Here is a 26,198-nt window from a genome sequence, read left to right as displayed (position 1 = left end):
GTAAATGGCACCCAGAATTATGTTGCACGAAGCACAATTTCACATCATTCTGGGTCCATTTGTGTGAAAACAAGGTCCAATCAGGCTGAAACGTTACAGGAAGGTAGAATATATTGAGTTGTAAGTGATCTGAACGTTTCATGATGATAGCACTTTCCTAAGGGGGTCAAACCATGTCCCAAAGGTCACCGGATCTGGTGTCAATTTAAAGAAGTAGTCCAGTTACACATTTGTGGGCTTATAACTTGGGTCCTGAATGTTCTAGAGAGATCAGGTTTGTTTTAATGTACTCCAATCAACAGCCCCTACAACCACAAAAAGGAATGGAGTCATTAGCACTTATGGTTTGTAAATGGCACCCAGAATTATGTTGCACGAAGCACAATTTCACATCATTCTGGGTCCATTTGTGTGAAAACAAGGTCCAATCAATCTGAAACGTTACAGGAAGGTAGAATCTGTTGAGTTGTAAGGGATCTGAACGTTTCATGATGATAGCACTTTCCTAAGGGGGTCAAACCATGTCCCAAAGGTCACCAGATCTGGTGTCAATTTAAAGAAGTAGTCCAGTTACACCTTTGTGGGCTTATAACGTGGCTTCTGAATGTCCTAGAGAGATCAGGTTTGTTTTATTATACTCCAATCAACAGCCCCTACAACCACAAAAAGGAATGGAGTCATTAGCACTTATGGTTTGTAAATGGCACCCAGAATTATGTTGCACGAAGCACAATTTCACATCATTCTGGGTCCATTTGTGTGAAAACAAGGTCCAATCAGGCTGAAACGCTACAAGAAGGTAGAATCTATTGAGTTGTAAGTGATCTGAACGTTTCAAGATGATTGCACATTCCTATAGGGGGTAAAACCATGTCCCAAAGGTCACCGGGCCTGGTGTCACTTTAAAGATGTAGTCCAGTTACACCTTTGTGGGCTTATAACTTGGCTTCTGGATGTCCTAGAGAGGTTAGGTTTGTTTTAGTGTACTCCAATCAAAAGCCCTTACAACCACAAAAAGGAATGGAGTCATTAGCACTTATGGTTTGTAAATGGCACCCAGAATTATGTTGCACGAAGCACTATTTCACATCATTCTGGGTCCATTTGTGTGAAAACAAGGTCCAATCAGGCTGAAATGTTACAGGAAGGTAGAATCTATTGAGTTGTAAGTGATCTGAACGTTTCATGATGATAGCACTTTCCTAAGGGGGTCAAACCATGTCCCAAAGGCCACCGGATCTGGTGTCAATTTAAAGAAGTAGTCCAGTTACACATTTGTGGGCTTATAACGTGGCTTCTGAATGTCTTAGAGAGATCAGGTTTGTTTTATTATACTCCAATCAACAGCCCCTATAACCACAAAAAGGAATGGAGTCATTAGCACTTATGGTTTGTAAATAGCACCCAGAATTATGTTGCACGAAGCACAATTTCACATCATTCTGGGTTCATTTGTGTGAAAACAAGGTCCAATCAGGCTGAAACGTTACAGGAAGGTAGAATCTATTGAGTTGTAAGTGATCTGAACGTTTCATGATGATAGCACTTTCCTAAGGGGGTCAAACCATGTCCCAAAGGTCACCGGATCTGGTGTCAATTTAAAGAAGTAGTCCAGTTACACATTTGTGGGCTTATAACTTGGCTTCTGAATGTCCTAGAGAGATCAGGTTTGTTTTAGTGTACTCCAATCAACAGCCCCTACAACCACAAAAAGGAATGGAGTCATTAGCACTTATGGTTTGTAAATGGCACCCAGAATTATGTTGCACGAAGCACTATTTCACATCATTCTGGGTCCATTTGTGTGAAAACAAGGTCCAATCAGGCTGAAATGTTACAGGAAGGAAGAATCTATTGAGTTGTAAGTGATCTGAACGTTTCATGATGATAGCACTTTCCTAAGGGGGTCAAACCATGTCCCAAAGGCCACCGGATCTGGTGTCATTTTAAAGAAGTTGTCCAGTTACACATTTGTGGGCTTATAACTTGGCTTCTGAATGTCCTGGAGCGATCAGGTTTGTTTTAGTGTACTCCAATCAACAGCCCCTACAACCACAAAAAGGAATGGAGTCATTAGCACTTATGGTTTGTAAATGGCACCCAGAATTATGTTGCATGAAGCACAATTTCACATCATTCTGGGTTCATTTGTGTGAAAACAAGGTCCAATCAGGCTGAAACGTTACAGGAATGTAGAATCTATTGAGTTGTAAGTGAGCTGAACGTTTCATGATGATAGCACTTTCCTAAGGGGGTCAAACCATGTCCCAAAGGTCACCGGATCTGGTGTCAATTTAAAGGAGTAGTCCAGTTACACATTTGTGGGCTTATAACTTGGCTTCTGAATGTCCTAGAGAGATCAGGTTTGTTTTAATGTACTCCAACCAACAGCCCCTACAACCACAAAAAGGAATGGAGTCATTAGCACTTATGGTTTGTAAATGGCACCCAGAATTATGTTGCACGAAGCACAATTTCACATCATTCTGGGTCCATTTGTGTGAAAACAAGGTCCAATCAGGCTGAAACGTTACAAGAAGGTAGAATCTATTGAGTTGTAAGTGATCTGAACGTTTCATGATGATCGCACATTCCTATAGGGGGTCAAACCATGTCCCAAAGGTCACCAGGCCTGGTGTCACTTTAAAGAAGTAGTCCAGTTACACTTTTGTGGGCTTATAACGTTTCTTCTGAATGTCCTAGAGAGGTCAGGTTTGATTTAGAGTACTCCAATTAACAGCCCCTACAACCCCAAAAAGGAATGGAGTCTTTAGCACTTATGGTTTTTAAACGGCACCCAGAATTATGTTGCACAAAGCACAATTTCACATCATTCTGGGTCCATTTATGTGAAAACAAGGTCCAATCAGGCTGAAACGTCACAGAAAAGTAGAATCTATTGAGTTTTAAGTGATCTGAACGTTTCATGATGATAGCACTTTCCTAAGGGGGTCAAACCATGTCCCAAAGGTCACCGGATCTGGTGTCAATTTAAAGGAGTAGTCCAGTTACACATTCGTGGGCTTATAACTTGGCTTCTGAATGTCCAAGAGAGATCAGGTTTGTTTTGGTGTACTCCAATCAACAGCCCCTACAACCACAAAAAGGAATGGAGTCATTAGCACTTATGGTTTTTAAATGGCACCCAGAATTATGTTGCACGATGCACAATTTCACATCATTCTGGGTTCATTTGTGTGAAAACAAGATCCAATCAGGCTGAAACGTTACAGGAAGGTAGAATCTATTGAGTAGTAAGTGATCTGAACGTTTCATGATGATAGCACTTTCCTAAGGGGGTCAAACCATGTCCCAAAGGTCACCGGATCTGGTGTCAATTTAAAGAAGTAGTCCAGTTACACATTTGTGGGCTTATAACTTGGCTTCTGAATGTCCTAGAGAGATCAGGTTTGTTTTAATGTACTCCAATCAACAGCCCCTACAACCACAAAAAGGAATGGAGTCATTAGCACTTATGGTTTGTAAATGGCACTCAGAATTATGTTGCACGAAGCACAATTTCACATCATTCTGGGTCCATTTGTGTGAAAACAAGGTCCAATCAATCTGAAACGTTACAGGAAGGTAGAATCTGTTGAGTTGTAAGTGATCTGAACGTTTCATGATGATAGCACTTTCCTAAGGGGGTCAAACCATGTCCCAAAGGTCACCGGATCTGGTGTCAATTTAAAGAAGTAGTCCAGTTACACATTTGTGGGCTTATAACTTGGCTTCTGAATGTCCTAGAGAGATCAGGTTTGTTTTAGTGTACTCCAATCAACAGCCCCTACAACCACAAAAAGGAATGGAGTCATTAGCACTTATGGTTTTTAAATGGCACCCAGAATTATGTTGCACGAAGCACAATTTCACATCATTCTGGGTTCATTTGTGTGAAAACAAGATCCAATCAGGCTGAAACGTTACAGGAAGGTAGAATCTATTGAGTAGTAAGTGATCTGAACGTTTCATGATGATAGCACTTTCCTAAGGGGGTCAAACCATGTCCCAAAGGTCACCGGATCTGGTGTCAATTTAAAGAAGTAGTCCAGTTACACATTTGTGGGCTTATAACTTGGCTTCTGAATGTCCTAGAGAGATCAGGTTTGTTTTAATGTACTCCAATCAACAGCCCCTACAACCACAAAAAGGAATGGAGTCATAAGCACTTATGGTTTGTAAATGGCACCCAGAATTATGTTGCACGAAGCACAATTTCACATCATTCTGGGTCCATTTGTGTGAAAACAAGGTCCAATCAATCTGAAACGTTACAGGAAGGTAGAATCTGTTGAGTTGGAAGTGATCTGAACGTTTCATGATGATAGCACTTTCCTAAGGGGGTCAAACCATGTCCCAAAGGTCACCAGATCTGGTGTCAATTTAAAGAAGTAGTCCAGTTACACCTTTGTGGGATTATAACGTGGCTTCTGAATGTCCTAGAGAGATCAGGTTTGTTTTATTATACTCCAATCAACAGCCCCTACAACCACAAAAAGGAATGGAGTCATTAGCACTTATGGTTTGTAAATGGCACCCAGAATTATGTTGCACGAAGCACAATTTCACATCATTCTGGGTCCATTTGTGTGAAAACAAGGTCCAATCAGGCTGAAACGCTACAAGAAGTTAGAATCTATTGAGTTGTAAGTGATCTGAACGTTTCAAGATGATTGCACATTCCTATAGGGGGTAAAACCATGTCCCAAAGGTCACCGGGCCTGGTGTCACTTTAAAGATGTAGTCCAGTTACACCTTTGTGGGCTTATAACTTGGCTTCTGAATGTCCTAGAGAGGTTAGGTTTGTTTTAGTGTACTCCAATCCAAAGCCCTTACAACCACAAAAATGAATGGAGTCATTAGCACTTATGGTTTGTAAATGGCACCCAGAATTATGTTGCACGAAGCACAATTTCACATCATTCTGGGTTCATTTGTGTGAAAACAAGGTCCAATCAGGCTGAAACGTTACAGGAAGGTAGAATCTATTGAGATGTAAGTGATCTGAACGTTTCATGATGATAGCACTTTCCTAAGGGGGTCAAACCATGTCCCAAAGGTCACCGGATCTGGTGTCAATTTAAAGAAGTAGTCCAGTTACACATTTGTGGGCTTATAACTTGGCTTCTGAATGTCCTAGAGAGATCAGGTTTGTTTTAGTGTACTCCAATCAACAGCCCCTACAACCACAAAAAGGAATGGAGTCATTAGCACTTATGGTTTGTAAATGGCACCCAGAATTATGTTGCACGAAGCACTATTTCACATCATTCTGGGTCCATTTGTGTGAAAACAAGGTCCAATCAGGCTGAAATGTTACAGGAAGGTAGAATCTATTGAGTTGTAAGTGATCTGAACGTTTCATGATGATAGCACTTTCCTAAGGGGGTCAAACCATGTCCCAAAGGCCACCGGATCTGGTGTCAATTTAAAGAAGTAGTCCAGTTACACATTTGTGGGCTTATAACGTGGCTTCTGAATGTCTTAGAGAGATCAGGTTTGTTTTATTATACTCCAATCAACAGCCCCTATAACCACAAAAAGGAATGGAGTCATTAGCACTTATGGTTTGTAAATAGCACCCAGAATTATGTTGCACGAAGCACAATTTCACATCATTCTGGGTTCATTTGTGTGAAAACAAGGTCCAATCAGGCTGAAACGTTACAGGAAGGTAGAATCTATTGAGTTGTAAGTGATCTGAACGTTTCATGATGATAGCACTTTCCTAAGGGGGTCAAACCATGTCCCAAAGGTCACCGGATCTGGTGTCAATTTAAAGAAGTAGTCCAGTTACACATTTGTGGGCTTATAACTTGGCTTCTGAATGTCCTAGAGAGATCAGGTTTGTTTTAGTGTACTCCAATCAACAGCCCCTACAACCACAAAAAGGAATGGAGTCATTAGAACTGATGGTTTGTAAATGGCACCCAGAATTATGTTGCACGAAGCACTATTTCACATCATTCTGGGTCCATTTGTGTGAAAACAAGGTCCAATCAGGCTGAAATGTTACAGGAAGGTAGAATCTATTGAGTTGTAAGTGATCTGAACGTTTCATGATGATAGCACTTTCCTAAGGGGGTCAAACCATGTCCCAAAGGCCACCGGATCTGGTGTCAATTTAAAGAAGTAGTCCAGTTACACATTTGTGGGCTTATAACGTGGCTTCTGAATGTCTTAGAGAGATCAGGTTTGTTTTATTATACTCCAATCAACAGCCCCTATAACCACAAAAAGGAATGGAGTCATTAGCACTTATGGTTTGTAAATAGCACCCAGAATTATGTTGCACGAAGCACAATTTCACATCATTCTGGGTTCATTTGTGTGAAAACAAGGTCCAATCAGGCTGAAACGTTACAGGAAGGTAGAATCTATTGAGTTGTAAGTGATCTGAACGTTTCATGATGATAGCACTTTCCTAAGGGGGTCAAACCATGTCCCAAAGGTCACCGGATCTGGTGTCAATTTAAAGAAGTAGTCCAGTTACACATTTGTGGGCTTATAACTTGGCTTCTGAATGTCCTAGAGAGATCAGGTTTGTTTTAGTGTACTCCAATCAACAGCCCCTACAACCACAAATAGGAATGGAGTCATTAGAACTGATGGTTTGTAAATGGCACCCAGAATTATGTTGCACGAAGCACTATTTCACATCATTCTGGGTCCATTTGTGTGAAAACAAGGTCCAATCAGGCTGAAATGTTACAGGAAGGAAGAATCTATTGAGTTGTAAGTGATCTGAACGTTTCATGATGATAGCACTTTCCTAAGGGGGTCAAACCATGTCCCAAAGGCCACCGGATCTGGTGTCATTTTAAAGAAGTTGTCCAGTTACACATTTGTGGGCTTATAACTTGGCTTCTGAATGTCCTGGAGCGATCAGGTTTGTTTTAGTGTACTCCAATCAACAGCCCCTACAACCACAAAAAGGAATGGAGTCATTAGCACTTATGGTTTGTAAATGGCACCCAGAATTGTGTTGCATGAAGCACAATTTCACATCATTCTGGGTTCATTTGTGTGAAAACAAGGTCCAATCAGGCTGAAACGTTACAGGAATGTAGAATCTATTGAGTTGTAAGTGATCTGAACGTTTCATGATGATAGCACTTTCCTAAGGGGGTCAAACCATGTCCCAAAGGCCACCGGATCTGGTGTCAATTTAAAGAAGTAGTCCAGTTACACATTTGTGGGCTTATAACGTGGCTTCTGAATGTCTTAGAGAGATCAGGTTTGTTTTATTATACTCCAATCAACAGCCCCTATAACCACAAAAAGGAATGGAGTCATTAGCACTTATGGTTTGTAAATAGCACCCAGAATTATGTTGCACGAAGCACAATTTCACATCATTCTGGGTTCATTTGTGTGAAAACAAGGTCCAATCAGGCTGAAACGTTACAGGAAGGTAGAATCTATTGAGTTGTAAGTGATCTGAACGTTTCATGATGATAGCACTTTCCTAAGGGGGTCAAACCATGTCCCAAAGGTCACCGGATCTGGTGTCAATTTAAAGAAGTAGTCCAGTTACACATTTGTGGGCTTATAACTTGGCTTCTGAATGTCCTAGAGAGATCAGGTTTGTTTTAGTGTACTCCAATCAACAGCCCCTACAACCACAAAAAGGAATGGAGTCATTAGAACTGATGGTTTGTAAATGGCACCCAGAATTATGTTGCACGAAGCACTATTTCACATCATTCTGGGTCCATTTGTGTGAAAACAAGGTCCAATCAGGCTGAAATGTTACAGGAAGGAAGAATCTATTGAGTTGTAAGTGATCTGAACGTTTCATGATGATAGCACTTTCCTAAGGGGGTCAAACCATGTCCCAAAGGCCACCGGATCTGGTGTCATTTTAAAGAAGTTGTCCAGTTACACATTTGTGGGCTTATAACTTGGCTTCTGAATGTCCTGGAGCGATCAGGTTTGTTTTAGTGTACTCCAATCAACAGCCCCTACAACCACAAAAAGGAATGGAGTCATTAGCACTTATGGTTTGTAAATGGCACCCAGAATTATGTTGCATGAAGCACAATTTCACATCATTCTGGGTTCATTTGTGTGAAAACAAGGTCCAATCAGGCTGAAACGTTACAGGAATGTAGAATCTATTGAGTTGTAAGTGAGCTGAACGTTTCATGATGATAGCACTTTCCTAAGGGGGTCAAACCATGTCCCAAAGGTCACCGGATCTGGTGTCAATTTAAAGGAGTAGTCCAGTTACACATTTGTGGGCTTATAACTTGGCTTCTGAATGTCCTAGAGAGATCAGGTTTGTTTTAATGTACTCCAACCAACAGCCCCTACAACCACAAAAAGGAATGGAGTCATTAGCACTTATGGTTTGTAAATGGCACCCAGAATTATGTTGCACGAAACACAATTTCACATCATTCTGGGTCCATTTGTGTGAAAACAAGGTCCAATCAAGCTGAAACGTTACAAGAAGGTAGAATCTATTGAGTTGTAAGTGATCTGAACGTTTCATGATGATCGCACATTCCTATAGGGGGTCAAACCATGTCCCAAAGGTCACCGGGCCTGGTGTCACTTTAAAGAAGTAGTCCAGTTACACTTTTGTGGGCTTATAACATTTCTTCTGAATGTCCTAGAGAGGTCAGGTTTGATTTAAAGTACTCCAATCAACAGCCCCAATTACCCCAAAAAGGAATGGAGTCATTAGCACTTATGGTTTTTAAACGGCACCCAGAATTATGTTGCACAAAGCACAATTTCACATCATTCTGGGTCCATTTATGTGAAAACAAGGTCCAATGAGGCTGAAACGTCACAGAAAAGTAGAATCTATTGAGTTGTAAGTGATCTGAACGTTTCATGATGATAGCACTTTCCTAAGGGGGTCAAACCATGTCCCAAAGGTCACCGGGCCTGGTGTCACTTTAAAGAAGTAGTCCAGTTACACCTTTGTGGGCTTATAACTTGGCTTTTGAATATCCTAGAGAGGTCAAGTTTGTTTTAGAGTACTCCAATTAACAGCCCCAATTACCCCAAAAAGGAATGGAGTCATTAGCACTTATGGTTTGTAAACGGCACCCAGAATTATGTTGCACAAAGCACAATTTCACATCATTCTGGGTCCATTTATGTGAAAACAAGGTCCAATCAGGCTGAAACGTCACAGAAAAGTAGAATCTATTGAGTTGTAAGTGATCTGAAGGTTTCATGATGATAGCACTTTCCTACGGGGGTCAAACCATGTCCCAAAGGTCACCGGATCTGGTGTAAATTTAAAGAAGTAGTCCAGTTACACATTTGTGGGCTTATAACTTGGCTTCTGAATGTCCTAGAGAGATCAGGTTTGTTTTAGTGTACTCCAATCAACAGCCCCTACAACCACAAAAAGGAATGGAGTCATTAGCACTTATGGTTTGTAAATGGCACCCAGAATTATGTTGCACGAAGCACAATTTTACATCATTCTGGGTCCATTTGTGTGAAAACAAGGTCCAATCAGGCTGAAACATTACAAGAAGGTAGAATCTATTGAGTTGTAAGTGATCTGAACGTTTCATGATGATCGCACATTCCTATAGGGGTCAAACCATGTCCCAAAGGTCACCGGGCCTGGTGTCACTTTAAAGAAGTAGTCCAGTTACACTTTTGTGGGCTTATAACGTTTCTTCTGAATGTCCTAGAGAGGTCAGGTTTGTTTTATTATACTCCAATCAACAGCCCCTACAACCACAAAAAGGAATGGAGTCATTAGCACTTATGGTTTGTAAATGGCACCCAGAATTATGTTGCACGAAGCACAATTTCACATCATTCTGGGTCCATTTGTGTGAAAACAAGGTCCAATCAGGCTGAAACGTTACAGGAAGGTAGAATATATTGAGTTGTAAGTGATCTGAACGTTTCATGATGATAGCACTTTCCTAAGGGGGTCAAACCATGTCCCAAAGGTCACCGGATCTGGTGTCAATTTAAAGAAGTAGTCCAGTTACACATTTGTGGGCTTATAACTTGGCTTCTGAATGTCCTAGAGAGATCAGGTTTGTTTTAGTGTACTCCAATCAACAGCCCCTACAACCACAAAAAGGAATGGAGTCATTAGAACTGATGGTTTGTAAATGGCACCCAGAATTATGTTGCACGAAGCACTATTTCACATCATTCTGGGTCCATTTGTGTGAAAACAAGGTCCAATCAGGCTGAAATGTTACAGGAAGGTAGAATCTATTGAGTTGTAAGTGATCTGAACGTTTCATGATGATAGCACTTTCCTAAGGGGGTCAAACCATGTCCCAAAGGCCACCGGATCTGGTGTCAATTTAAAGAAGTAGTCCAGTTACACATTTGTGGGCTTATAACGTGGCTTCTGAATGTCTTAGCGAGATCAGGTTTGTTTTATTATACTCCAATCAACAGCCCCTATAACCACAAAAAGGAATGGAGTCATTAGCACTTATGGTTTGTAAATAGCACCCAGAATTATGTTGCACGAAGCACAATTTCACATCATTCTGGGTTCATTTGTGTGAAAACAAGGTCCAATCAGGCTGAAACGTTACAGGAAGGTAGAATCTATTGAGTTGTAAGTGATCTGAACGTTTCATGATGATAGCACTTTCCTAAGGGGGTCAAACCATGTCCCAAAGGTCACCGGATCTGGTGTCAATTTAAAGAAGTAGTCCAGTTACACATTTGTGGGCTTATAACTTGGCTTCAGAATGTCCTAGAGAGATCAGGTTTGTTTTAGTGTACTCCAATCAACAGCCCCTACAACCACAAATAGGAATGGAGTCATTAGAACTGATGGTTTGTAAATGGCACCCAGAATTATGTTGCACGAAGCACTATTTCACATCATTCTGGGTCCATTTGTGTGAAAACAAGGTCCAATCAGGCTGAAATGTTACAGGAAGGAAGAATCTATTGAGTTGTAAGTGATCTGAACGTTTCATGATGATAGCACTTTCCTAAGGGGGTCAAACCATGTCCCAAAGGCCACCGGATCTGGTGTCATTTTAAAGAAGTTGTCCAGTTACACATTTGTGGGCTTATAACTTGGCTTCTGAATGTCCTGGAGCGATCAGGTTTGTTTTAGTGTACTCCAATCAACAGCCCCTACAACCACAAAAAGGAATGGAGTCATTAGCACTTATGGTTTGTAAATGGCACCCAGAATTATGTTGCATGAAGCACAATTTCACATCATTCTGGGTTCATTTGTGTGAAAACAAGGTCCAATCAGGCTGAAACGTTACAGGAATGTAGAATCTATTGAGTTGTAAGTGAGCTGAACGTTTCATGATGATAGCACTTTCCTAAGGGGGTCAAACCATGTCCCAAAGGTCACCGGATCTGGTGTCAATTTAAAGGAGTAGTCCAGTTACACATTTGTGGGCTTATAACTTGGCTTCTGAATGTCCTAGAGAGATCAGGTTTGTTTTAATGTACTCCAACCAACAGCCCCTACAACCACAAAAAGGAATGGAGTCATTAGCACTTATGGTTTGTAAATGGCACCCAGAATTATGTTGCACGAAACACAATTTCACATCATTCTGGGTCCATTTGTGTGAAAACAAGGTCCAATCAGGCTGAAACGTTACAAGAAGGTAGAATCTATTGAGTTGTAAGTGATCTGAACGTTTCATGATGATCGCACATTCCTATAGGGGGTCAAACCATGTCCCAAAGGTCACCGGGCCTGGTGTCACTTTAAAGAAGTAGTCCAGTTACACTTTTGTGGGCTTATAACGTTTCTTCTGAATGTCCTAGAGAGGTCAGGTTTGATTTAAAGTACTCCAATCAACAGCCCCAATTACCCCAAAAAGGAATGGAGTCATTAGCACTTATGGTTTTTAAACGGCACCCAGAATTATGTTGCACAAAGCACAATTTCACATCATTCTGGGTCCATTTATGTGAAAACAAGGTCCAATGAGGCTGAAACGTCACAGAAAAGTAGAATCTATTGAGTTGTAAGTGATCTGAACGTTTCATGATGATAGCACTTTCCTAAGGGGGTCAAACCATGTCCCAAAGGTCACCGGGCCTGGTGTCACTTTAAAGAAGTAGTCCAGTTACACCTTTGTGGGCTTATAACTTGGCTTTTGAATATCCTAGAGAGGTCAAGTTTGTTTTAGAGTACTCCAATTAACAGCCCCAATTACCCCAAAAAGGAATGGAGTCATTAGCACTTATGGTTTGTAAACGGCACCCAGAATTATGTTGCACAAAGCACAATTTCACATCATTCTGGGTCCATTTATGTGAAAACAAGGTCCAATCAGGCTGAAACGTCACAGAAAAGTAGAATCTATTGAGTTGTAAGTGATCTGAAGGTTTCATGATGATAGCACTTTCCTACGGGGGTCAAACCATGTCCCAAAGGTCACCGGATCTGGTGTAAATTTAAAGAAGTAGTCCAGTTACACATTTGTGGGCTTATAACTTGGCTTCTGAATGTCCTAGAGAGATCAGGTTTGTTTTAGTGTACTCCAATCAACAGCCCCTACAACCACAAAAAGGAATGGAGTCATTAGCACTTATGGTTTGTAAATGGCACCCAGAATTATGTTGCACGAAGCACAATTTTACATCATTCTGGGTCCATTTGTGTGAAAACAAGGTCCAATCAGGCTGAAACATTACAAGAAGGTAGAATCTATTGAGTTGTAAGTGATCTGAACGTTTCATGATGATCGCACATTCCTATAGGGGTCAAACCATGTCCCAAAGGTCACCGGGCCTGGTGTCACTTTAAAGAAGTAGTCCAGTTACACTTTTGTGGGCTTATAACGTTTCTTCTGAATGTCCTAGAGAGGTCAGGTTTGTTTTATTATACTCCAATCAACAGCACCTACAACCACAAAAAGGAATGGAGTCATTAGCACTTATGGTTTGTAAATGGCACCCAGAATTATGTTGCACGAAGCACAATTTCACATCATTCTGGGTCCATTTGTGTGAAAACAAGGTCCAATCAGGCTGAAACGTTACAGGAAGGTAGAATATATTGAGTTGTAAGTGATCTGAACGTTTCATGATGATAGCACTTTCCTAAGGGGGTCAAACCATGTCCCAAAGGTCACCGGATCTGGTGTCAATTTAAAGAAGTAGTCCAGTTACACATTTGTGGGCTTATAACTTGGGTCCTGAATGTTCTAGAGAGATCAGGTTTGTTTTAATGTACTCCAATCAACAGCCCCTACAACCACAAAAAGGAATGGAGTCATTAGCACTTATGGTTTGTAAATGGCACCCAGAATTATGTTGCACGAAGCACAATTTCACATCATTCTGGGTCCATTTGTGTGAAAACAAGGTCCAATCAATCTGAAACGTTACAGGAAGGTAGAATCTGTTGAGTTGTAAGGGATCTGAACGTTTCATGATGATAGCACTTTCCTAAGGGGGTCAAACCATGTCCCAAAGGTCACCAGATCTGGTGTCAATTTAAAGAAGTAGTCCAGTTACACCTTTGTGGGCTTATAACGTGGCTTCTGAATGTCCTAGAGAGATCAGGTTTGTTTTATTATACTCCAATCAACAGCCCCTACAACCACAAAAAGGAATGGAGTCATTAGCACTTATGGTTTGTAAATGGCACCCAGAATTATGTTGCACGAAGCACAATTTCACATCATTCTGGGTCCATTTGTGTGAAAACAAGGTCCAATCAGGCTGAAACGCTACAAGAAGGTAGAATCTATTGAGTTGTAAGTGATCTGAACGTTTCAAGATGATTGCACATTCCTATAGGGGGTAAAACCATGTCCCAAAGGTCACCGGGCCTGGTGTCACTTTAAAGATGTAGTCCAGTTACACCTTTGTGGGCTTATAACTTGGCTTCTGAATGTCCTAGAGAGGTTAGGTTTGTTTTAGTGTACTCCAATCAAAAGCCCTTACAACCACAAAAAGGAATGGAGTCATTAGCACTTATGGTTTGTAAATGGCACCCAGAATTATGTTGCACGAAGCACTATTTCACATCATTCTGGGTCCATTTGTGTGAAAACAAGGTCCAATCAGGCTGAAATGTTACAGGAAGGTAGAATCTATTGAGTTGTAAGTGATCTGAACGTTTCATGATGATAGCACTTTCCTAAGGGGGTCAAACCATGTCCCAAAGGCCACCGGATCTGGTGTCAATTTAAAGAAGTTGTCCAGTTACACATTTGTGGGCTTATAACTTGGCTTCTGAATGTCCTGGAGCGATCAGGTTTGTTTTAGTGTACTCCAATCAACAGCCCCTACAACCACAAAAAGGAATGGAGTCATTAGCACTTATGGTTTTTAAATGGCACCCAGAATTATGTTGCACGAAGCACAATTCCACATCATTCTGGGTTCATTTGTGTGAAAACAAGGTCCAATCAGGCTGAAACGTTACAGGAAGGTAGAATTTATTGAGTTGTAAGTGATCTGAACATTTCATGATGATAGCACTTTCCTAAGGGGGTCAAACCATGTCCCAAAGGTCACCGGATCTGGTGTCAATTTAAAGAAGTAGTCCAGTTACACATTTGTGGGCTTATAACGTGGCTTCTGAATGTCTTAGAGAGATCAAGTTTGTTTTATTATACTCCAATCAACAGCCCCTATAACCACAAAAAGGAATGGAGTCATTAGCACTTATGGTTTGTAAATGGCACCCAGAATTATGTTGCACGAAGCACAATTTCACATCATTCTGGGTTCATTTGTGTGAAAACAAGGTCCAATCAGGCTGAAACGTTACAGGAAGGTAGAATCTATTGAGTTGTAAGTGATCTGAACGTTTCATGATGATAGCACTTTCCTAAGGGGGTCAAACCATGTCCCAAAGGTCACCGGATCTGGTGTCAATTTAAAGAAGTAGTCCAGTTACACATTTGTGGGCTTATAACTTGGCTTCTGAATGTCCTAGAGAGATCAGGTTTGTTTTAGTGTACTCCAATCAACAGCCCCTACAACCACAAAAAGGAATGGAGTCATTAGCACTTATGGTTTGTAAATGGCACCCAGAATTATGTTGCACGAAGCACAATTTCACATCATTCTGGGTCCATTTGTGTGAAAACAAGGTCCAATCAGGCTGAAATGTTACAGGAAGGTAGAATCTATTGAGTTGTAAGTGATCTGAACGTTTCATGATGATAGCACTTTCCTAAGGGGGTCAAACCATGTCCCAAAGGCCACCGGATCTGGTGTCAATTTAAAGAAGTTGTCCAGTTACACATTTGTGGGCTTATAACTTGGCTTCTGAATGTCCTGGAGCGATCAGGTTTGTTTTAGTGTACTCCAATCAACAGCCCCTACAACCACAAAAAGGAATGGAGTCATTAGCACTTATGGTTTTTAAATGGCACCCAGAATTATGTTGCACGAAGCACAATTTCACATCATTCTGGGTTCATTTGTGTGAAAACAAGGTCCAATCAGGCTGAAACGTTACAGGAAGGTAGAATTTATTGAGTTGTAAGTGATCTGAACGTTTCATGATGATAGCACTTTCCTAAGGGGGTCAAACCATGTCCCAAAGGTCACCGGATCTGGTGTCAATTTAAAGAAGTAGTCCAGTTACACATTTGTGGGCTTATAACGTGGCTTCTGAATGTCTTAGAGAGATCAGGTTTGTTTTATTATACTCCAATCAACAGCCCCTATAACCACAAAAAGGAATGGAGTCATTAGCACTTATGGTTTGTAAATAGCACCCAGAATTATGTTGCACGAAGCACAATTTCACATCATTCTGGGTCCATTTGTGTGAAAACAAGGTCCAGTCAGGCTGAAACGCTACAAGAAGGTAGAATCTATTGAGTTGTAAGTGATCTGAACGTTTCAAGATGATCGCACATTCCTATAGGGGGTAAAACCATGTCCCAAAGGTCACCGGGCCTGGTGTCACTTTAAAGATGTAGTCCAGTTAGACCTTTGTGGGCTAATAACTTGGCTTCTGAATGTCCTAGAGAGGTTAGGTTTGTTTTAGTGTACTCCAATCAAAAGCCCCTACAACCACAAAAAGGAATGGAGTCATTAGCACTGATGGTTTGTAAATGGCACCCAGAATTATGTTGCACGAAGCACAATTTCACATCATTATGGGTTCATTTGTGTGAAAACAAGGTCCAATCAGGCTGAAACGTTTCAGGAAGGTAGAATCTATTGAGTTGTAAGTGATCTGAACGTTTCATGATGATAGCACTTTCCTAAGGGGGTCAAACAATGTCCCAAAGGTCACCGGATCTGGTGTCAATTTAAAGAAGTAGTCCAGTTACACATTTGTGGGCTTATAACTTGGCTTCTGAATGTCTTAGAGAGATCAGGTTTGTTTTAGTGTACTCCAATCAACAGCCCCTACAACCACAAAAAGGAATGGAGTCATTAGCACTTATGGTTTGTAAATGGCACCCAGAATTATGTTGCACGAAGCACTATTTCACATCATTCTGGGTCCATTAGTGTGAAAACAAGGTCCAATCAGGCTGAAATGTTACAGGAAGGTAGAATCTATTGAGTTGTAAGTGATCTGAACGTTTCATGATGATCGCACATTCCTATAGGGGGTCAAACCATGTCCCAAAGGTCACCGGGCCTGGTGTCACTTTAAAGAAGTAGTCCAGTTACACTTTTGTGGGCTTATAACGTTTCTTCTGAATGTCCTAGAGAGGTCAGGTTTGATTTAGAGTACTCCAATCAACAGCCCCAATTACCCCAAAAAGGAATGGAGTCATTAGCACTTATGGTTTTTAAACGGCACCCAGAATTATGTTGCACAAAGCACAATTTCACATCATTCTGGGTCCATTTATGTGAAGACAAGGTCCAATCAGGCTGAAACGTCACAGAAAAGTAGAATCTATTGAGTTGTAAGTGATCTGAACGTTTCATGATGATAGCACTTTCCTAAGGGGGTCAAACCATGTCCCAAAGGTCACCGGGCCTGGTGTCACTTTAAAGAAGTAGTCCAGTTACACCTTTGTGGGCTTATAACTTGGCTTTTGAATATCCTAGAGAGGTCAAGTTTGTTTTAGAGTACTCCAATTAACAGCCCCAATTACCCCAAAAAGGAATGGAGTCATTAGCACTTATGGTTTCTATACGGCACCCAGAATTATGTTGCACAACGCACAATTTCACATCATTCTGGGTCCATTTATGTGAAAACAAGGTCCAATCAGGCTGAAACGTCACAGAAAAGTAGAATCTATTGAGTTGTAAGTGATCTGAAGGTTTCATGATGATAGCACTTTCCTACGGGGGTCAAACCATGTCCCAAAGGTCACCGGATCTGGTGTAAATTTAAAGAAGTAGTCCAGTTACACATTTGTGGGCTTATAACTTGGCTTATGAATGTCCTAGAGAGATCAGGTTTGTTTTAGTGTACTCCAATCAACAGCCCCTACAACCACAAAAAGGAATGGAGTCATTAGCACTTTTGGTTTGTAAATGGCACCCAGAATTATGTTGCACGAAGCACAATTTCACATCATTCTGGGTCCATTTGTGTGAAAACAAGGTCCAATCAGGCTGAAACATTACAAGAAGGTAGAATCTATTGAGTTGTAAGTGATCTGAACGTTTCATGATGATCGCACATTCCTATAGGGGTCAAACCATGTCCCAAAGGTCACCGGGCCTGGTGTCACTTTAAAGAAGTAGTCCAGTTACACTTTTGTGGGCTTATAACGTTTCTTCTGAATGTCCTAGAGAGGTCAGGTTTGATTTAGAGTACTCCAATCAACAGCCCCTACAACCACAAAAAGGAATGGAGTCATTAGCACTTATGGTTTGTAAATGGCACCCAGAATTATGTTGCACGAAGCACAATTTCACATCATTCTGGGTTCATTTGTGTGAAAACAAGGTCCAATCAGGCTGAAACGTTACAGGAAGGTAGAATCTATTGAGTTGTAAGTGATCTGAACGTTTCATGATGATAGCACTTTCCTAAGGGGGTCAAACCATGTCCCAAAGGTCACCGGATCTGGTGTCAATTTAAAGAAGTAGTCCAGTTACACATTTGTGGGCTTATAACTTGGCTTCTGAATGTCCTAGAGAGATCAGGTTTGTTTTAGTGTATTCCAATCAACAGCCCCTACAACCACAAAAAGGAATGGAGTCATTAGCACTTATGGTTTGTAAATGGCACCCAGAATTATGTTGCACGAAGCACTATTTCACATCATTCTGGGTCCATTTGTGTGAAAACAAGGTCCAATCAGGCTGAAATGTTACAGGAAGGTAGAATCTATTGAGTTGTAAGTGATCTGAACGTTTCATGATGATAGCACTTTCCTAAGGGGGTCAAACCATGTCCCAAAGGCCACCGGATCTGGTGTCAATTTAAAGAAGTTGTCCAGTTACACATTTGTGGGCTTATAACTTGGCTTCTGAATGTCCTGGAGCGATCAGGTTTGTTTTAGTGTACTCCAATCAACAGCCCCTACAACCACAAAAAGAAATGGAGTCATTAGCACTTATGGTTTTTAAATGGCACCCAGAATTATGTTGCACGAAGCACAATTTCACATCATTCTGGGTTCATTTGTGTGAAAACAAGGTCCAATCAGGCTGAAACGTTACAGGAAGGTAGAATTTATTGAGTTGTAAGTGATCTGAATGTTTCATGATGATAGCACTTTCCTAAGGGGGTCAAACCATGTCCCAAAGGTCACCGGATCTGGTGTCAATTTAAAGAAGTAGTCCAGTTACACATTTGTGGGCTTATAACGTGGCTTCTGAATGTCTTAGAGAGATCAGGTTTGTTTTATTATACTCCAATCAACAGCCCCTATAACCACAAAAAGGAATGGAGTCATTAGCACTTATGGTTTGTAAATAGCACCCAGAATTATGTTGCACGAAGCACAATTTCACATCATTCTGGGTCCATTTGTGTGAAAACAAGGTCCAGTCAGGCTGAAACGCTACAAGAAGGTAGAATCTATTGAGTTGTAAGTGATCTGAACGTTTCAAGATGATCGCACATTCCTATAGGGGGTAAAACCATGTCCCAAAGGTCACCGGGCCTGGTGTCACTTTAAAGATGTAGTCCAGTTAGACCTTTGTGGGCTTATAACTTGGCTTCTGAATGTCCTAGAGAGGTTAGGTTTGTTTTAGTGTACTCCAATCAAAAGCCCCTACAACCACAAAAAGGAATGGAGGTATTAGCACTGATGGTTTGTAAATGGCACCCAGAATTATGTTGCACGAAGCACAATTTCACATCATTCTGGGTTCATTTGTGTGAAAACAAGGTCCAATCAGGCTGAAACGTTACAGGAAGGTAGAATCTATTGAGTTGTAAGTGATCTGAACGTTTCATGATGATAGCACTTTCCTAAGGGGGTCAAACCATGTCCCAAAGGCCACCGGATCTGGTGTCAATTTAAAGAAGTTGTCCAGTTACACATTTGTGGGCTTATAACTTGGCTTCTGAATGTCCTGGAGCGATCAGGTTTGTTTTAGTGTACTCCAATCAACAGCCCCTACAACCACAAAAAGGAATGGAGTCATTAGCACTTATGGTTTGTAAATAGCACCCAGAATTATGTTGCACGAAGCACAATTTCACATCATTCTGGGTCCATTTGTGTGAAAACAAGGTCCAGTCAGGCTGAAACGCTACAAGAAGGTAGAATCTATTGAGTTGTAAGTGATCTGAACGTTTCAAGATGATCGTACATTCCTATAGGGGGTAAAACCATGTCCCAAAGGTCACCGGGCCTGGTGTCACTTTAAAGATGTAGTCCAGTTAGACCTTTGTGGGCTTATAACTTGGCTTCTGAATGTCCTAGAGAGGTTAGGTTTGTTTTAGAGTACTCCAATCAAAAGCCCCTACAACCACAAAAAGGAATGGAGTTATTAGCACTGATGGTTTGTAAATGGCACCCAGAATTATGTTGCACGAAGCACAATTTCACATCATTCTGGGTTCATTTGTGTGAAAACAAGGTCCAATCAGGCTGAAACGTTTCAGGAAGGTAGAATCTATTGAGTTGTAAGTGATCTGAACGTTTCATGATGATAGCACTTTCCTAAGGGGGTCAAACAATGTCCCAAAGGTCACCGGATCTGGTGTCAATTTAAAGAAGTAGTCCAGTTACACATTTGTGGGCTTATAACTTGGCTTCTGAATGTCCTAGAGAGATCAGGTTTGTTTTAGTGTACTCCAATCAACAGCCCCTACAACCACAAAAAGGAATGGAGTCATTAGTACTTATGGTTTGTAAATGGCACCCAGAATTATGTTGCACGAAGCACTATTTCACATCATTCTGGGTCCATTTGTGTGAAAACAAGGTCCAATCAGGCTGAAACGTTACAGGAAGGTAGAATCTATTGAGTTGTAAGTGATCTGAACGTTTCATGATGATAGCACTTTCCTAAGGGGGTCAAACCATGTCCCAAAGGTCACCGGATCTTGTGTCAATTTAAAGAAGTAGTCCAGTTACACATTTGTGGGCTTATAACTTGGCTTCTGAATGTCCTAGAGAGATCAGGTTTGTTTTAGTGTACTTCAATCAACAGCCCCTACAACCACAAAAAGGAATGGAGTCATTAGCACTCATGGTTTGTAAATGGCACCCATAATTATGTTGCACGAAGCACTATTTCACATCATTCTGGGTCCATTTGTGTGAAAACAAGGTCCAATCAGGCTGAAATGTTACAGGAAGGTAGAATCTATTGAGTTGTAAGTGATCTGAACGTTTCATGATGATAGCACTTTCCTAAGGGGGTCAAACCATGTCCCAAAGGCCACCGGATCTGGTGTCAATTTAAAGAAGTTGTCCAGTTACACATTTGTGGGCTTATAACTTGGCTTCTGAATGTCCTGGAGCGATCAGGTTTGTTTTAGTGTACTCCAATCAACAGCCCCTACAACCACAAAAAGGAATGGAGTCATTAGCACTTATGGTTTTTAAATGGCACCCAGAATTATGTTGCACGAAGCACAATTTCACATCATTCTGGGTCCATTTGTGTGAAAACAAGGTCCAATCAGGCTGAAACGTTACAGGAAGGTAGAATTTATTGAGTTGTAAGTGATCTGAACGTTTCATGATGATAGCACTTTCCTAAGGGGGTCAAACCATGTCCCAAAGGTCACCGGATCTGGTGTCAATTTAAAGAAGTAGTCCAGTTACACATTTGTGGGCTTATAACGTGGCTTCTGAATGTCTTAGAGAGATAAGGTTTGTTTTATTATACTCCAATCAACAGCCCCTATAACCACAAAAAGGAATGGAGTCATTAGCACTTATGGTTTGTAAATGGCACCCAGAATTATGTTGCACGAAGCACAATTTCACATCATTCTGGGTTCATTTGTGTGAAAACAAGGTCCAATCAGGCTGAAACGTTACAGGAAGGTAGAATTTATAGAGTTGTAAGTGATCTGAATGTTTCATGATGATAGCAATTTCCTAAGGGGGTCAAACCATGTCCCAAAGGTCACCGGATCTGGTGTCACTTTAAAGAAGTAGTCCAGTTACACATTTGTGGGCTTATAACTTTGCTTCTGAATGTCCTAGAGAGATCAGGTTTGTTTTAGTATACTCCAATCAACAGCCCCTACAACCACAAAAAGGATTGGAGTCATTAGCACTTATTGTTTTTAAATGGCACCCAGAATTATGTTGCACGAAGCACAATTTCACATCATTCTGGGTTCATTTGTGTGAAAACAAGGTCCAATCAGGCTGAAACGTTACAGGAAGGTAGAATCTATTGAGTTGTAAGTGATCTGAACGTTTCATGATGATAGCACTTTCCTATGGGGGTCAATCCATGTCCCAAAGGTCACCGGATCTGGTGTCAATTTAAAGAAGTTGTCCAGTTACACATTTGTGGGCTTATAACTTGGCTTCTGAATGTCCTAGAGCGATCAGGTTTGTTTTAGTGTACTCCAATCAACAGCCCCTACAACCACAAAAAGGAATGGAGACATTAGCACTTATGGTTTTTAAATGGCACCCAGAATTATGTTGCACGAAGCACAATTTCACATCATTCTGGGTTCATTTGTGTGAAAACAAGGTCCAATCAGGCTGAAACGTTACAGGAAGGTAGAATCTATTGAGTTGTAAGTGATCTGAACGTTTCTTGATGATAGCACTTTCCTAAGGGGGTCAAACCATGTCCCAAAGGTCACCGGATCTTGTGTCAATTTAAAGAAGTAGTCCAGTTACACATTTGTGGGCTTATAACTTGGCTTCTGAATGTCCTGGAGCGATTAGGGTTGTTTTAGTGTACTCCAATCAACAGCCCCTACAACCACAAAAAGGAATGGAGTCATTAGAACTGATGGTTTTTAAATGGCACCCAGAATTATGTTGCACAAAGCACAATTTCACTTCATTCTGGGTTCATTTGTGTGAAAACAAGGTCCACTCAGGCTGAAACGTTACAGGAAGGTAGAATTTATTGAGTTGTAAGTGATCTGAACGTTTCGTGATGATAGCACTTTCCTAAGGGGGTCAAACCATGTCCCAAAGGTCATCGGATCTGGTGTCACTTTAAAGAAGTAGTCCAGTTACACATTTGTGGGCTTATAACTTGGCTTCTGAATGTCCTAGAGTGATCAGGTTTGTTTTAGTATACTCCAATCAACAGCCCCTATAACCACAAAAAGGATCGGAGTCATTAGCACTTATGGTTTTTAAATGGCATCCAGAATTATGTTGCACGAAGCACAATTTCACATCATTCTGGGTTCATTTGTGTGAAAACGAGGTCCAATCAGGCTGAAACGTTACAGGAAGTTAGAATCTATTGAGTTGTAAGTGATCTGAACGTTTCATGATGATAGCACTTTCCTATGGGGGTCAAACCATGTCCCAAAGGTCACCGGATCTGGTGTCAATTTAAAGAAGTTGTCCAGTTACACATTTGTGGGCATATAACTTGGCTTCTGAATGTCCTAGAGCGATCAGGTTTGTTTTAGTGTACTCCAATCAACAGCCCCTACAACCACAAAAATGAATGGAGACATTAGCACTTATGGTTTTTAAATGGCACCCAGAATTATGTTGCACGAAGCACAATTTCACATCATTCTGGGTTCATTTGTGTGAAAACAAGGTCCAATCAGGCTGAAACGTTACAGGAAGGTAGAATCTATTGAGTTGTAAGTGATCTGAACGTTTCATGATGATAGCACTTTCCTAAGGGGGTCAAACCATGTCCCAAATGTCACCGGATCTGGTGTCACTTTAAAGAAGTAGTCCAGTTACACATTTGTGGGCTTATACCTTGGCTTCTGAATGTCCTAGAGAGGTCAGGTTTGTTTTAGTGTACTCCAATCAACAGCCCCTACAACCACAAAAAGGAATGGAGACATTAGCACTTATGGTTTTTAAATGGCACCCAGAATTATGTTGCACGAAGAACAATTTCACATCATTCTGCGTTCATTTGTGTGAAAACAAGGTCCAATCAGGCTGAAACGTTACAGGTAGGTAGGATTTATTGAGTTGTAAGTGATCTGAACGTTTCATGATGATAGCACTTTCCTAAGGGGGTCAAACCATGTTCCAAAGGTCACCGGATCTGGTGTCAATTTAAAGAAGTAGTCCAGTTACACATTTGTGGGCTTATAACTTGGCTTCTGAATGTCCTAGAGAAATCAGGTTTGTTTTAATGTACTCCAATCAACAGCCCCTACAACCACAAAAAGGAATGGAGTCATTAGCACTTATGGTTTGTAAATGGCACCCAGAATTATGTTGCACGAAGCACAATTTCACATCATTCTGGGTCCATTTTTGTGAAAACAAGGTCCAATCAGGCTGAAACGTTACAGGAAGGTAGAATCTGTTGAGTTGTAAGTGATCTGAACCTTTCATGATGATAGCACTTTCCTAAGGGGGTCAAACCATGTCACAAACGTCACCGGGCCTGGTGTCACTTTAAAGAAGTAGTCCAGTTACACCTTTGTGGGCTTATAACTTGGCTTCTGAATGTCCTAGAGAGGTCAGGTTTGTTTTAGTGTACTCCAATCAACAGCCCCTACAACCACAAAAAGGAATGGAGTCATTAGCACTTATGGTTTGTAAATGGCACCCAGAATTATGTTGCACGAAGCACAATTTCACATCATTCTGGGTCCATTTGTGTGAAAACAAGGTCCAATCAGGCTGAAACGCTACAAGAAGGTGGAATCTATTGAGTTGTAAGTGATCTGAACTTTTCAAGATGATCGCACATTCCTATAGGGGGTAAAACCATGTCCAAAAGGTCACCGTGCCTGGTGTCACTTTAAAGATGTAGTCCAGTTAGACCTTTGTGGGCTTATAACTTGGCTTCTGAATGTCCTAGAGAGGTTAGGTTTGTTTTAGTGTACTCCAATCAAAAGCCCCTACAACCACAAAAAGGAATGGAGTCATTAGCACTTATGGTTTTTAAATGGCACCCAGAATTATGTTGCACGAAGCACAATTTCACATCATTCTGGGTTCATTTGTGTGAAAACAAGGTCCAATCAGGCTGAAACGTTACAGGAAGGTAGAATTTATCGAGTTGTAAGTGATCTGAACGTTTCATGATGATAGCAATTTCCTAAGGGGGTCAAACCATGTCCCAAAGGTCACCGGATCTGGTGTCACTTTAAAGAAGTAGTCCAGTTACACATTTGTGGGCTTATAACTTTGCTTCTGAATGTCCTAGAGAGATCAGGTTTGTTTTAGTATACTCCAATCAACAGCCCCTACAACCACAAAAAGGATTGGAGTCATTAGCACTTATTGTTTTTAAATGGCACCCAGAATTATGTTGCACGAAGCACAATTTCACATCATTCTGGGTTCATTTGTGTGAAAACAAGGTCCAATCAGGCTGAAACGTTACAGGAAGGTAGAATCTATTGAGTTGTAAGTGATCTGAACGTTTCTTGATGATAGCACTTTCCTAAGGGGGTCAAACCATGTCCCAAAGGTCACCGGATCTTGTGTCAATTTAAAGAAGTAGTCCAGTTACACATTTGTGGGCTTATAACTTGGCTTCTGAATGTCCTGGAGCGATTAGGGTTGTTTTAGTGTACTCCAATCAACAGCCCCTACAACCACAAAAAGGAATGGAGTCATTAGAACTGATGGTTTTTAAATGGCACCCAGAATTATGTTGCACAAATCACAATTTCACTTCATTCTGGGTTCATTTGTGTGAAAACAAGGTCCAATCAGGCTGAAACGTTACAGGAAGGTAGAATTTATTGAGTTGTAAGTGATCTGAACGTTTCGTGATGATAGCACTTTCCTAAGGGGGTCAAACCATGTCCCAAAGGTCATCGGATCTGGTGTCACTTTAAAGAAGTAGTCCAGTTACACATTTGTGGGCTTATAACTTGGCTTCTGAATGTCCTAGAGAGATCAGGTTTGTTTTAGTATACTCCAATCAACAGCCCCTATAACCACAAAAAGGATCGGAGTCATTAGCACTTATGGTTTTTAAATGGCACCCAGAATTATGTTGCACGAAGCACAATTTCACATCATTCTGGGTTCATTTGTGTGAAAACGAGGTCCAATCAGGCTGAAACGTTACAGGAAGTTAGAATCTATTGAGTTGTAAGTGATCTGAACGTTTCATGATGATAGCACTTTCCTATGGGGGTCAAACCATGTCCCAAAGGTCACCGGATCTGGTGTCAATTTAAAGAAGTTGTCCAGTTACACATTTGTGGGCATATAACTTGGCTTCTGAATGTCCTAGAGCGATCAGGTTTGTTTTAGTGTACTCCAATCAACAGCCCCTACAACCACAAAAATGAATGGAGACATTAGCACTTATGGTTTTTAAATGGCACCCAGAATTATGTTGCACGAAGCACAATTTCACATCATTCTGGGTTCATTTGTGTGAAAACAAGGTCCAATCAGGCTGAAACGTTACAGGAAGGTAGAATCTATTGAGTTGTAAGTGATCTGAACGTTTCATGATGATAGCACTTTCCTAAGGGGGTCAAACCATGTCCCAAATGTCACCGGATCTGGTGTCACTTTAAAGAAGTAGTCCAGTTACACATTTGTGGGCTTATACCTTGGCTTCTGAATGTCCTACAGAGGTCAGGTTTGTTTTAGTGTACTCCAATCAACAGCCCCTACAACCACAAAAAGGAATGGAGACATTAGCACTTATGGTTTTTAAATGGCACCCAGAATTATGTTGCACGAAGCACAATTTCACATCATTCTGCGTTCATTTGTGTGAAAACAAGGTCCAATCAGGCT

Source organism: Nothobranchius furzeri, chromosome 4 (genome assembly GCF_043380555.1).
Source record: "Nothobranchius furzeri strain GRZ-AD chromosome 4, NfurGRZ-RIMD1, whole genome shotgun sequence".
In the NCBI taxonomy this organism is placed as follows: Eukaryota; Metazoa; Chordata; class Actinopteri; order Cyprinodontiformes; family Nothobranchiidae; genus Nothobranchius; species Nothobranchius furzeri.
Note: the sequence above shows the minus strand (reverse complement) of the source record.